Below are 13,046 nucleotides of genomic sequence, written 5' to 3'. Positions count from 1 at the left end.
ATGGGCGGAGCGTCGGTGGGGGGAGGCGGGAATCAAAGTACGCAAACACCGAGTCTCATTTTTTTATTCCGACAATAACAAATAGAATAGAATGGATCTGTCAAAAAGTGGGCGGAGCCAAAATAACAAAAACCGGAAACTGACAGGAAATTGATTTTTCCCTTAGTACGGATTTTTTTTGGGAAATATTATATTCCGGGGGCAATATGAAGCATATGGATGAGTAAGGGAGTTTGTGGGTGTATTGTTATCTCAAAAAACCAAAAAAAATATTGATGACGTTAAAAATTTCCGCTTAAAAAAATTTAAAATGTCTAAAAACTGATTTTTCAAAAAATATCCAAAACTCGCTTAAAATCGAAAAAAAACCCTGAAAGTGGTGAAAAAAAAATATCAAGAGAGGTAAAAATTAAAAGAAGTGATATTAAAGGTGGGGGGACATGAAAAAAATAATGTTCTCGAAATTCCGTTCAAAGATGCCCCTCGAGGAGTTGAACTTGTGAGGGTGAGGATTGAGGGTGCGGCGCCGCTACCGACTGAGCCACGCGGGCAAAGAGAAAGCGCACGCCCGATTGCATACATAAAGGCGAGGACGACTGCTGTACGCAGAGTGACATTAAGCGTTGTACACCGTCACGGTAGAATGCATACTCTAGCTACAAAAAAACTACGAAAAATCTCCTGTCCCCCCACCTTTAAGGGACGGGGCTTATGTCACCTGGCCTAATCCCGCCCCCCCCCTCCTTTTCTAGGGACCCTAACACGTCATTAAGGGTATCTTAAGGGTCAAAAGGCAATATAAAAACACTTTATTGACCAAGAACTTGGTCAAGTTTACTCAAAAAGAAATGGTATAATTTCAATTTATCGCTGGAAACTCTAAAATTCAAAGTTTCCTGAATTTAAAAAAAAATCAAAAAGTATACCGTAAACACTCGAGTAGAACGCCACCCAAGCCATCAACTTTGAACTCATATATCTACATTCCTGTTAAAAGATATCAAAAAGTGGTCAACTGATAAAATATTGATGATATTATGATGAACATTTTATCAGTGGACCACTTTTTGATACTGTCGCGGCAGCAGAGGTTCTACTGCGCGACCTCAAATCCAACAATACTAGAGCACATCTAGAATGACACAAATAGTCATAAACACAATTCTCCAACTAGTAACGCTACTTATTTGGCGTGATCACTTCCTTATCACCATATCAGATCTAGAGCATAATCATGGATATGCTGAGGAGATGCTATAAAAGGAAGCAGAATCGCCAGTATGATGAGACATCTGCGACAATGGTCACTTCCAAAGGATCTCCGCAACACTGGACTCGCTGACGAAGGATCCCAACAGCTGATGATCGCGGATGAGCCAAACAACCGATGCCACATCTTCATGCTACAACCTCCTCCCCGCTGCCAAAGGATGGTTTATCTTCTCTCTCCAATCTGGAACCCTCATCTGGTGGTCATCGTCTCTCGGCAAACTCCCCTAATACAGAAGCTTCAAAGATCCCGAATCAGAGCCCTAATACAGCAATATACTATTTGTGGAATAACTAATGTTCCTATCCTTGTACTTTCGCTCCGACACAGGCTCACCACCTAAGTGTCGGAACAGATACCTTTCACAGAAAATGAGGTACACGAGCTCGAAGTGGACGGTCCGGGTGGCCTTCTATTAGAGTGCTTACGGTATATTCGGTCACACTAAAATCTAGTAAAGTCTAAAAGTTATTCGAAAAGTCTCAATATTATTTTTTAAACACTTTTTTTTTGAATAGGTGCTGATTTACCGGTCACACCACTAATCAGACGTGCTATTCTTCGAAATGAGCTTCAAGAAGAAAAAAAGTTTCCGCATCAAAAATCAATTTTTGGTGAAACGGAAAGAATATTCGTATTTACTGATAATCTGATAAGAATTGAAAGATCAAGAAGAGACAATTTTGTTTGGGATTTTCAAAACTTGGGAGTTCCGTGAAATTGAGCATTTTCAGCAGCTCAAATTGAGAAGAAAAATCTGAAAATGTGAAGAAAGTTGAGCCAAAAAAAAAAAGAAGTCAGGTGCTAAAAAAATGAAAAGGTTCAAGGAAAAAAAAGCGTTTTTCCAAGTGACGGAAATGCGATTTCCGATCGATTTCTCTCTTTTTTTGGCTTTTCCAATATGAAAAGAGCAAAATTCATTTTTTCAATTACAAAAAAAAATTTTACTGAAATTGTTTCTGGCTTGACTTAGAACGTTCAATAGTTCTCAGATTTCCCACACATTGCTTTATTATTTTCAGTCTGAACCATCAAGAAAAACGCTCCAAAAGATCATGTATCTCTTGGGTTCCAGGAGTTGAACAGATTATCTCGAACTTCACATTACTCCTAGCTCCAGAGCGATATCAGTTCTGGTCACGGTTGAAGCTTCTTGTAAAGACCTCCGTGGTGAATTAACAGCGAATTGCCCGCGGTATGTCCGGGGTATCAGGTTCCTGTGATAAAATAGAAGAAAATCAACAAGAAATGTAACAAAATCGGTTTATTATGAACAAGTTAGCAAGAAACAACAAATACAAGCTTAGAATTCTAGCAAACTCACTTAAAATCCTTAAAAGAGTCTCTCAAAAGCTACGAGCCAAATCCAAGCTCGCAATCCCTCAAAACTAAATTCAAATTGTGCGCGCGCCGAGCGGGATAGCGGAGTGTCGTTGCGTGGTTAGAGGGAACCTTTAGAAGGAGTTGGAGGGTAGATGCACCAGGCAAATAGCGACCCCCAGGACACAGAGACCCAGGAACCCAGGGACCTAGGTCACCCGGCCAGGGCCACCGGGTCATCCAGGTCATCCGGATCCAAGTCACCCAGATCCAGGTCATCCGGATCCAGGTCACCCAGATCCAGGTCATTCGGATCCAGGTAACCCAGTCAGGGTCACCCGGATCCAGGTCACCCAGTCAGGGTCACCGGGTCAGGGTCACCCGGGTCCAGGGACCAGGGCCCCGGACCTAGGGCCCAGGACCCAGGCTCCCTGACCCGGATCCCCGGGTCACCTTATCTGGAGCCCAGAGAAGGTGAGAACTGATTCTTCCCTCTTCTTTTATGTTAGTCTCCCAAAGGTCAATGGTTTCTAAACCAATTCACGTAGTCGTTTTTGTCTAGAATTTTAAATTTCTTTCGAATCATATTAATTTAATTCTTTGGTTTAATCACGTTTAAATAACCTGGAATATTTACTTTTGAAATCTGTGAAACTCCTTAAAATGATGGTTCCTTTGAACCTAGTTATCTTATTTATTGTTTGAGATATTAAAACATTGTCAACTGATAAATTGTTAAGGATATCATGATAAACATTTTATCAGTTGACAAATTTTTGATACCTTTTACAGGAACCGAGGAACCTTCAAACAGCTGGCTGTCGCGCCTTCGTCGCGTTTCAATTTTAAAAAGTTCTGTGGTCCTGTAACTCAGAAGTTTGAGAAATCAATTTTTCAGAAATTTTCTAATAATTGGAATTTTCGGATTGCAACAGATTTGCCAGAAAAGAAATCCAAAATTTTAATCAAAATTGGGAATTTCAGGATTTTCAAAAGTCAATATTCAGAAAAAAGTCAAGTTTAACTTTCAGATCGATTATCTCGATTCATCTGAGAGATATCAAAAATGTGTCAACTGAAAAATTGTTTATCATATTATCACCAATATTTTATCAGTTGACCACTTTTTGACATCTTTCACAGGAATCGAGATAATCGGGCTGAAAGTTGACGGCCTCGTCTCAAACCCCTGAAACCATTTTTCCCTGGGTTTTTCCCTGGTTGGTTTTTTTCCGAGTTTTCTGCAAACAAGTTTTTGAAATTGAATCGCACTTTTTTCAATTTTTTCCTCGCATTTTTCGATTCAATTTTTTTTCAATTCAAGCGGAACAGACCCACACACTTTTTAGAAAAAAAATGCTAATTAAATTTTAATATTAGAAAAAAAAAACAAAATATTTTTTCAAAATTCAATAACTTCCTTCATTTTTATTTCATTCAATTTTTTATGAAATTGTGCATTTTTAGCCCAATTTTTCACCCCAAAACATACCAAACTACTTATCCTTAATTTCTGAAAAAAATGGTTTTTTTTTTGAAATTTTTGGAACTTCCCCATATCTCCCTTCATTCTCAACCTAACTGTGCAATCTAAACTGCATTGAATTCCCCATAAAATTCTCCATCAAATCTGGACCCTAATCCCAAAACATTCCAAATTGCTCATCCTTAAAAATTCGATAATTTTGAAAAAAATTTTTTTTAAATTTCATTTCTAACCTAGAGTCCCAATTTTAGTTTCATTCGATTTTCATTTACATCTTAAAACCAACAATGACCGATTCAAAAAACTTTCAAAGCAAAAACTTAAAAAAAAAGGTTTTTTGGGGATTTTTGTTTCAAAATCTCCCCATATAGCGTAAAACCTCTAATAGAACGACACCCGGATCGTCCACTTTGAGCCTATATATCTCACTTCTTTTGAAAGATATCGAAAAGTGGTTAACTAGTAAAATGTTTATCAGGATATCAGCAACATTTTATTAGTTAGCCACTTTTTGATATCTTTCACAGAAAATGAGATATATAGGCTCAAAGTGGACGATCCGGGTGTCGTTCTATTAGAGGTTTTACGGTATCCGTTCATTTTCAACCTATCCTCTCAATTTTGAGTTTATTCGATTCCCCATAAAATTTTCCATCAAACCTGGTCCCCCAACCCAAAACATTCCCGATTGCTCATCCTTAAAAACAGGTGTTTTTCCAGTAGACAAAAACAACATTAACTCTTGTCCCTTGACCCAGTCCCTCCTTCACTCTAAAAAATTGAAGACCCACAAATTCCTCTAATTGGACCAACAAAAAGGTGACGCATCGAGAAGTTTTCTGATCAGAAGAGTTGTTTCTCTTTTTCCCCCTTCAAAATACCTTCATTTAAGAGATTTGCTCTCTCCCTCTCTCTCTCTCTCTCTCTCTCTCTCTCTCTCTCTCTCTCTCTCCCTCTCTCTCTCCCTCTCTCTCTCTCTCTCTCTCTCTCTCTCTCTCTCTCCCAAGAGAATTGGATTCCTGAAAAGATTCCTGAGAAAATTGGAAAATTGGCTTCATCAGAATACTTTGAAAATTTGAAGAAAACGAGCTTTTTCCCTTTTTCAAGTAGTCTGAAGATTTTCGAAAAATGTGGAATTTTAGAAAAAGAGGATTCTGAAGAATATGAAGCAGAGATCAACGATGACGTGGATTTTGAAGATTTGGAATTTCCAGAGAGTAATAAACTACTGAAAACACTTTTAAATGCCCCAAATTTTGAGATTCACCGATCTTTTGACATTTCAGAGTTTTTTGATTTTGAAAATATGCATTTTTGAATCTTCTGGAGTTTCCGGAAGCAGTCTGATATACTAGAATTGTCCATTTTCAAAATTTATTTTAAATTTTCAGCTTTTCAGATTTTTAAAAGCGTCTTTTGGGATTTAGATTTTGTTTTTTACATTTACAGATTTGCTGGTTTTCAGATTTTTTAATTAACCGTCAACACTCTAATAAAACGCCACCCGAACCGTCCACTTTGAGCCTATATATCTCATTTCTTTTGAAAGATATAAAAAAGTGGTCAACTAATGAAATGTTGATCATGATATCAGCAACATGTTATCAATTGACCAATTTTTGATATTTCTCAAAGGAACGAGATACATACGCTTAAAGAGACAGCCTCCCTCTCCTTCCTTACCTCTCCCCATCGGGGGGTCCGATTACTTTGACCCATATTATCTCATTTTCTGTGAGAGATATCAAAAATTGGTCAACTAATAAAATGTTTATCACGATATCAGCAATCATTTATCAGTTAACCACTTTTTGATACCGCTCATAGAAAATGAGATACATGGGCTCGAATTTGACGAGATTCGGATGGCATTCTATTAGCGTATTTACGGTATTTCAGATTTTCAGATACTGCTTTCTTAGTCCCAAAATTCCTTTTTTTTATAGAATGTTTGTTTTTCTGTCCCAAGTGACGCACACCTCAAATTTTTACTACCTTTTCTTTTTTTAAACCTTTCATCTCACCGCCAGAAGAGAACCTTTAATTTTCGCCAAAAGAAAAAAGAAAGAATATGAATTAGAGGTTTTCCTTTTTTCTGGAAATTTTTTTGTATAAAAAAAGAAGACCAAAAATCAAATTTCAGGTTTTCAGAAAAAAAAACATCCACTTGAATCAAAAATTAAGTTTTTTTTTTGAAAAATTCAAAAATCTCAAAAAAAATTGAATTTCGGAAATTTCAAGAGTCTAGATTTGTCATCGAGCTTTACAATCTCTGGAATAGAGATTGTAGTTTGTAGTTTGTAGTCTTCATGAAATACAGAATAATCCAAATACTATTGTTGTTATTTATTAACTATACGAAATTTAAAAATCTGAAATCTGGAAAAAAATTTGTATTTGTAGTCAAAATATTTTTACAGATTAACAGACAATTTTCAGTCCAGCTGAAAATTTGAGAATCTAAAAATACAAATGTCAAGAAAGTTGGAAAAATTCAGAATTCAAAATTTTTAGAAAAAAAAACAAATTTTGAAACGCTCAAAAAATCAAAATATAAAAATTGCGGACACCGACTAAACAAACCGACTAAACAGACAGACGCTCTGAAACTCGGGTTTGAAGTGATTCCGTAAACGCTCTGATAGAACGCCACCCGGATCGTCCACTTTGAGCATATATATCTCATTTCTTTTGAAAGATATCAAAAAGTTGTCAACAAATAAAATTTTTATCACGATATCAACAGACATTTTATGAAAAAAAGGAATTTTGGGAGCAAGAAAGCAGTATTTGAAAATCTGAAACACCGTAAATACGCAAAATAGAATGCCATCCGAATCGTCGAATTCGAGCCCATGTATCTCATTTTCTATGAGCGGTATCAAAAAGTGGTTAACTGATAAATGATTGCTGATATCGTGATAAACATTTTATTAGTTGACCAATTTTTGATATCTCTCACAGAAAATGAGATACATGGGGTCGAATTTGACGAGATTCGGATGGCATTCTATTAGCGTTTTTACGGTAATCGTCAAATTCAAGCCAATGTATCTCATTTCTTTTGAAAGATATCAAAAAGTTGTCAACTATTGAAATGTTTATCATAATATCAGCAACATTTTAACAGTTAACCACTTTTTGATATCCCTCACAGAAAATGAAATATTCAGGCTCAAAGTGGACGGTCCTGGTGGCGTTCTAACAGAGCTTTTACGGTAATTTGTGGTTTTTTGGAAATTTTCAGCACTATTTCAGACCAACTCTGCCATCCCATAAATCTTTTCAAAAGCTCTAAAGTGCACTTTTTATACCTTTTCCGCTTATTTTAAACTTTCTCTTTTTCTCTTGGAAAATGACCTTTTTTTTCATTTTCTCTCTCCCCAACTATTCAATTTTTTCAATTCGTAAAACAGAAAGTGGGTGTAAAAATAGGGGTGGAAAGGGGTCCCCCATGGGACAGGTTGCGATTATTCTAGAAATCGACTCCCTCCCTCTCTTCGCCTTCCACGTCATCTGCCGAGAATTTACTCTAGAAGAAGACGTGAAGCAAGAAAAATGTAGGCGTTAACAGAAAAGAGTTGCTGTTTCTGTTTTTGATGAGTTATGCTTTTTTTGAGGGGCATATGACCCCCCATAGACGTTGTCTGTGAACTTTGGAATTTTGCAACGATGAACAGTGTGTGAGCAATGGGATGTTGACGTGGCAAGGTTTTGAGAAATCTGTGTTTTAGTCTAGAAAAATGCTGAAAATCGCTGAAAAATCCACTAATCGATTTTAGTTCACTTTTTTCCAGAATTTTCAGGAAAAAATCTGGAACTTTCAAAATTTCAGAGTTTCAAGGTTTCAGAATTTCAGAATTTCAGAATTTCAGAATTTCAGAACTTCAGAAAACTTCAATGAGGGAGCCTGTCTGTTTGTCTGTTTGTCAGGATGTCCGCAAAATTGAATTTGTGCATTAATACCAGTCCAGAAATGCTATTCAATTTTTTAAAAATTTCAAAATTTTGATTTTTCAATTTTTCTGAAATTCTTTAGTACTAATGTCCGCGATTCCCTGAAACAACGCTTCTAGACAGATCTTCTTCGGAAACAAAGGATTCTTATGAAATTGTCTCCCTGAAGACAAAAAAATTGGATTCTTTGTTTTCTAGACATTGTTCTTGGAACGGGGGGGGGGGCGTGAATATACAAAAAACACTTTTCTCAAGATATCTGATTTATAATCTGTTAAAGGGTTCTTATGGTTCTATTGAACTTTTGGGATTGCCAAAATACTGTAGCAGGCGTCTTTGGAAGTTTTCGATTCGGCAGGAAGTCAATGGTTCAAAATTGGAACTGGTTTTCGATACTCTACAAAAGCAATTCAAGCAATTTCAATTTGTCTGAAAACTTCAGAGTGTATTAAACAAAACCAGAGCTTCATTTTTGTAGTTGACAACTTTTTCTGAAAATCCAGTCCTGGGGAGATATGCCACATGGAAGCGCGTCACCCCTCTCCATCAGTAGGTTGGCACCAAGGTGCGCCCTTTTTGATTTTGACAAAAACTTTGAAAATTTTACAAAATTGTGAGCCAAAAACCCATTAAATCGAAGCACGGAGAGCCGAGATACTGCCTTTTGAAGTTTGGGAGGTTAGAGAAGCAGTGTGATTTGTAGACGGAATTGAAGGAAAATTTGGCTATTTTATATAAAATTAAAATAAATACTCAAAATTTGAATGAAACTAAAATCCTAAAACTAAATCAAATTCGTTAAATATTAGTCAAAATGTCCGCTATCGAAGAGATATGCCAATTTCAAAAGAAGTCAAAAATTGGCAATTTTTTTCAAATTGACATTTTTGGCTGTCTGAAAAACTATCTCAAATTTTTTCGATTTGTCTGAAAATTTTAGATTATACTACACAACATGAGCTTCATTTTTGTAGTTGGCACTTTCTTCTAAAAAATTGAGTCCTGGGGTGATATGCCACGTGGAAGACACCAAGGAGCGCCACCATAGTGGGCCTGCTACAGTTCTTTCAACGTGGCATATCTCCCCAGAACTTGATTTTTAGAAAAAAGTGTCAACTACAAAAATGAAGCTCCAGTTTTGTTTAATATATTCTGAAACTTTCAGACGAATCCAGAAAATTTGAGCTAGTGTTTCAAACGTTCAAAAATGTCGTTCTATCCAAATTACGCAATTTTTTCTCTGATTTTGGGAACGTTGGCATATCTTCCTAGGACTCAGTTTTCACTAAAAAGTGTCAACTACAAAAAGAAAGCTCTAGTTTTGCTGAGTATTTGCTGGAAATTTCAAAAAATATGTTTATTTTTTTATTTTTTTTAACTTTCAAAATACATTTTTTTTAATCTAAATCTCTGAACTTTGCTATTTGAAACCGAAAACACTTTTTAAAAAGCTCAAAATGTTCGTTTTGAACTGTCTGAAAAATGATTCCCTACGATTTCAGCTTTTGTAGTTTGTAGTCTAAGCCTCAGTATAACTCTGTAACTCAGCTAGTTGCGTGGTTTTCGGCTAGAAATTTCTAGAAAATAGTGTTTTCTAGATCGTTAAAAAAGTGCCATAAATCATCAAACACGCTTGGAACCTGAGCAATCATCGAATAATTCAAAAAATGGCAACTTTTATCTCAAAAAGGGGAGTTTTTAGGCGTTTCAGATCTTTATAGACCAGAATTAATTAACCTAGGGACCAAAATTCTTCCCTAATAAATCTAAATGTCTCAAAATGTCTCTTAAACCTGCAATACGTCATCCCACTCTGTCTCTTCTCCCCCTCTAACAACGCCAATTTACCCTCTTTTCTCGAATAGGCTCCGCCCATTTTGGTCCGTGAGCACAAAGTGGGCGGAGCCTATGCTCCGTCGACGTCTTCTTCCCTCTCGACGCCTTCTCATTTTCTATTTTTTTCCCCGTCGGACACTGCGGAGGACCCAAAAAACACCACCAATAATGTCGTCTACTTCGTTTTCGCCGATTTTCGTTCTTCTGTTGGCCATTGTCATGGTGAGTTTTTGGGGTCCGGGGGGAATATTTTAATGATGAGCAATCTGAAACAATTTTGGAATTTTCGGAAAACTCCAAATTCCCAAATTGTTCCAGAATTTTCGATTGTTCTAAAACTGCCCAAATTTTTCATAATTTCCGTTTTTTTTTCTGTGTTAACTGTTCTTTCAAGCATCAAGATTTGAAAAGTTTGTAGTTTTTAGTTAAACTGTAGTCTTTGTAGTCGCTTATAATTAAAAATTTCATTTTTTTAAGCCAAAAACCACTCTGTTAGCATGAAATCTAGACAAGTTACGACGATTTGAAATTTTACTGAGGCTTCGACATGTTTGTAGTTTGTAGTGACACGTTTTTCTAGCTAAAAATAGTTTGGAAAATTTCACAAACTTTGCACTAAAAATCAACGAAAGCAAATGAAAATGAGCCAAGTTACGACGCTTTCAAGTTTTACTGAGGCTTAGACTACAAACTACAAGCTATGCTAAACCTCAGTAAAAACTTCAAATCGCTGTATCTCGGTTCGTTTTGAACCATTTTTCATTTTTTTTTCTCAAAAGGAAGGAAATTTGCTAGATTTTCAGACAATTGACAATTCTAGTAGACACCAGGAGTCAAATAAAAGGAAATTTGTGTTCCCCACTGCTTCACACGTATTCTCCCTGTCTTCACATCGACTCTCTAATCCCTTGTAGGCTACTAATGAAGTATACTAGTGTACCCATCATTATAAACATGACACCCTCTTCTCAACGACGTCTTCTGAATTCTGAAGCCGTGAAATCCGAGAAAAACGATTTTTCGCTGCCTTTTTTGACGCCAAAATGGTCATTTTTCATTCTTCGATACGGGGCGGAAAGATGACGTTTTTTGTATTAAATTGTCTATTTTTTTGGGGACCGCGGTCTCGACCGCCTGAATGGATGTATATGAGAAAACGTGAGGAAGAGGATGACATGAAAAACATTGGGGAAGGAAAAATCAAATTATTTGGGGGATGGGGAAGAAAAAAGGGAAAAACGAACGTCATAAGTTCTTGGCTTTTTTGTCGCTGAGGGGGTGGCCCTGAATTTTTGTAGTTTGTAGTGTACTTGGGAATCAGTTAAATCATAAAACAGTCGTATGATCTTCGAAAGTTTTCAAACAATTGTTGGAATTTTTTTCTAAATTTGGATTCTGAAAATAGTTTAAAATCTTGGTCTTACTGTAGTAATGAAACGTCTTAAAGTTTTCGAAAAAAAATTAAATTTCTGAATTTTGGAATTTTTTCGAAAATTCCCAGATTTATTTTTGAAAATCGAATTAACGAAAATTCTAGAATTTCCCACAACTTTTCTTTTTTTTTTGAATTTTTCCCCTAAATTCTTAATTCTGAACTTTCGATTTTTTGAAAAACTTCATTATTCTAATTTTCCGATAAATTATAATATTCAGATCGTTTTCAACTTTCCCACACTTTTCCAATTTTCAGTGCCAACAATTTTTTTGTCGAAAAACTAATTAGTGAAAACTCCTAAAATTGGTTTCCTGTTCAAAAAATAATTCGTGACATCCAAAAAGTTATTCCTCACTTGGAACCAAAAATCATGGAAAACGGATGAAAATCAAGCGAGCTGCAACGTTTTGAAGTTTTACTGAGGCTTAGACACACTTGTAGTTTGTAGTGATGAAAAATTCGTTTCAATAACAATAGCTTGTGAAATTTCCAAAAATTTCCACTAAAAATTATAAAAAACGGATGAAAATGAGCCGAGTTACAGCGCTCTGAAACTTCACTGAGGCTTAGGATGCTGTGTAGTTTGTAGTCTAAGCCTCAGTAAAAACTTCAAAGCGCTGTAACTCGGCTTATTTTCAACCGGTTTTGATCATTTTTACCTACATATGTTTAAAAATAAATGAATAATCCGTTTTTGTCCCCCTGGAGGGGGTCAATTTGCTCTGTGCTCTTTGATATCTGTCTTAGAAATCTTATTCTTGCTATTTCCGACCCCCTTGGGACCTGGAATTTTTTTTCGCTTCATTTATCAAAAGGTTAGAAACAAGAAAAGGGGAAAAAGAGGGAAAAGAGGGAGCGAGTACAAAATAAATTGTTTTTTGTTGCTCTTTTTGTTTATTGACCACTACTACTATCTGATTTTTGAAATAAATTCTTTGGGACCATCAGCCAAGTGACGTGGAAGTAATAAATTGTGCATCTTGCTCCTATAGAACAATAGGGATCTAAACAATTATTCCAGAAAAAAATAAATTCAAAATTTTTTTTTTCAATTTTAAAATAATTTTCCAAAACAACCGGAATGTTTTTTAGAAAAAATTTTGCTTTTTTAAAAATCTTTCGAAAATATCGAAAATGTGGAAAATTTGCTAAAAAATGACTATTTTCAACTTTTCCAGAACATCAGGAATTTTAAAGGTGGGGGGACATGAAAAAAATAATGTTCTCGAAATTCCGTTCAAAGATGCCCCTCGAGGAGTTGAACTTGTGAGGGCGATGATTGAGGGTGCGGCGCCGCAACCGACTGAGCCACGCGGGCAAAGAGAGAGCGCACGCCCGATTGCATACATAAAGGCGAGGACGACAGCTGTACGCAGAGTGACATTAAGCGTTGTACACCGTCACGGTAGAATGCATACTCTAGCTACAAAAAAACTACGAAAAATCTCCTGTCCCCCCACCTTTAAGAAAGTTCAGAAATATCTAGAAATGTCTGAAAATGCTTTCCCTCTAAAAAACCATCACTCTTTTTTTTTCATTTTCTTTGTTTTTCTCAATTTTTCTAGAATAGACTTTTTGGCACATTTTTGCTTTTCTCCTCAAAACCAAAAATCACTGAGAACTTCCGTTTTTTTTTCTTCTTTTTCAGCATTTTTTTTTCAAAATTCAAGTGGGCTAAAAACCGAAAAAAAAAGGCTCAAAAGGTATGGAATTTTTAAAAGTTCATAATTTTAAAAAAATCT

This window comes from Caenorhabditis briggsae (assembly GCF_000004555.2).
Source record: "Caenorhabditis briggsae complete genome, chrI, whole genome shotgun sequence".
Classification (NCBI taxonomy): Eukaryota; Metazoa; Nematoda; class Chromadorea; order Rhabditida; family Rhabditidae; genus Caenorhabditis; species Caenorhabditis briggsae.
This window is presented reverse-complemented; position numbering follows the sequence as displayed.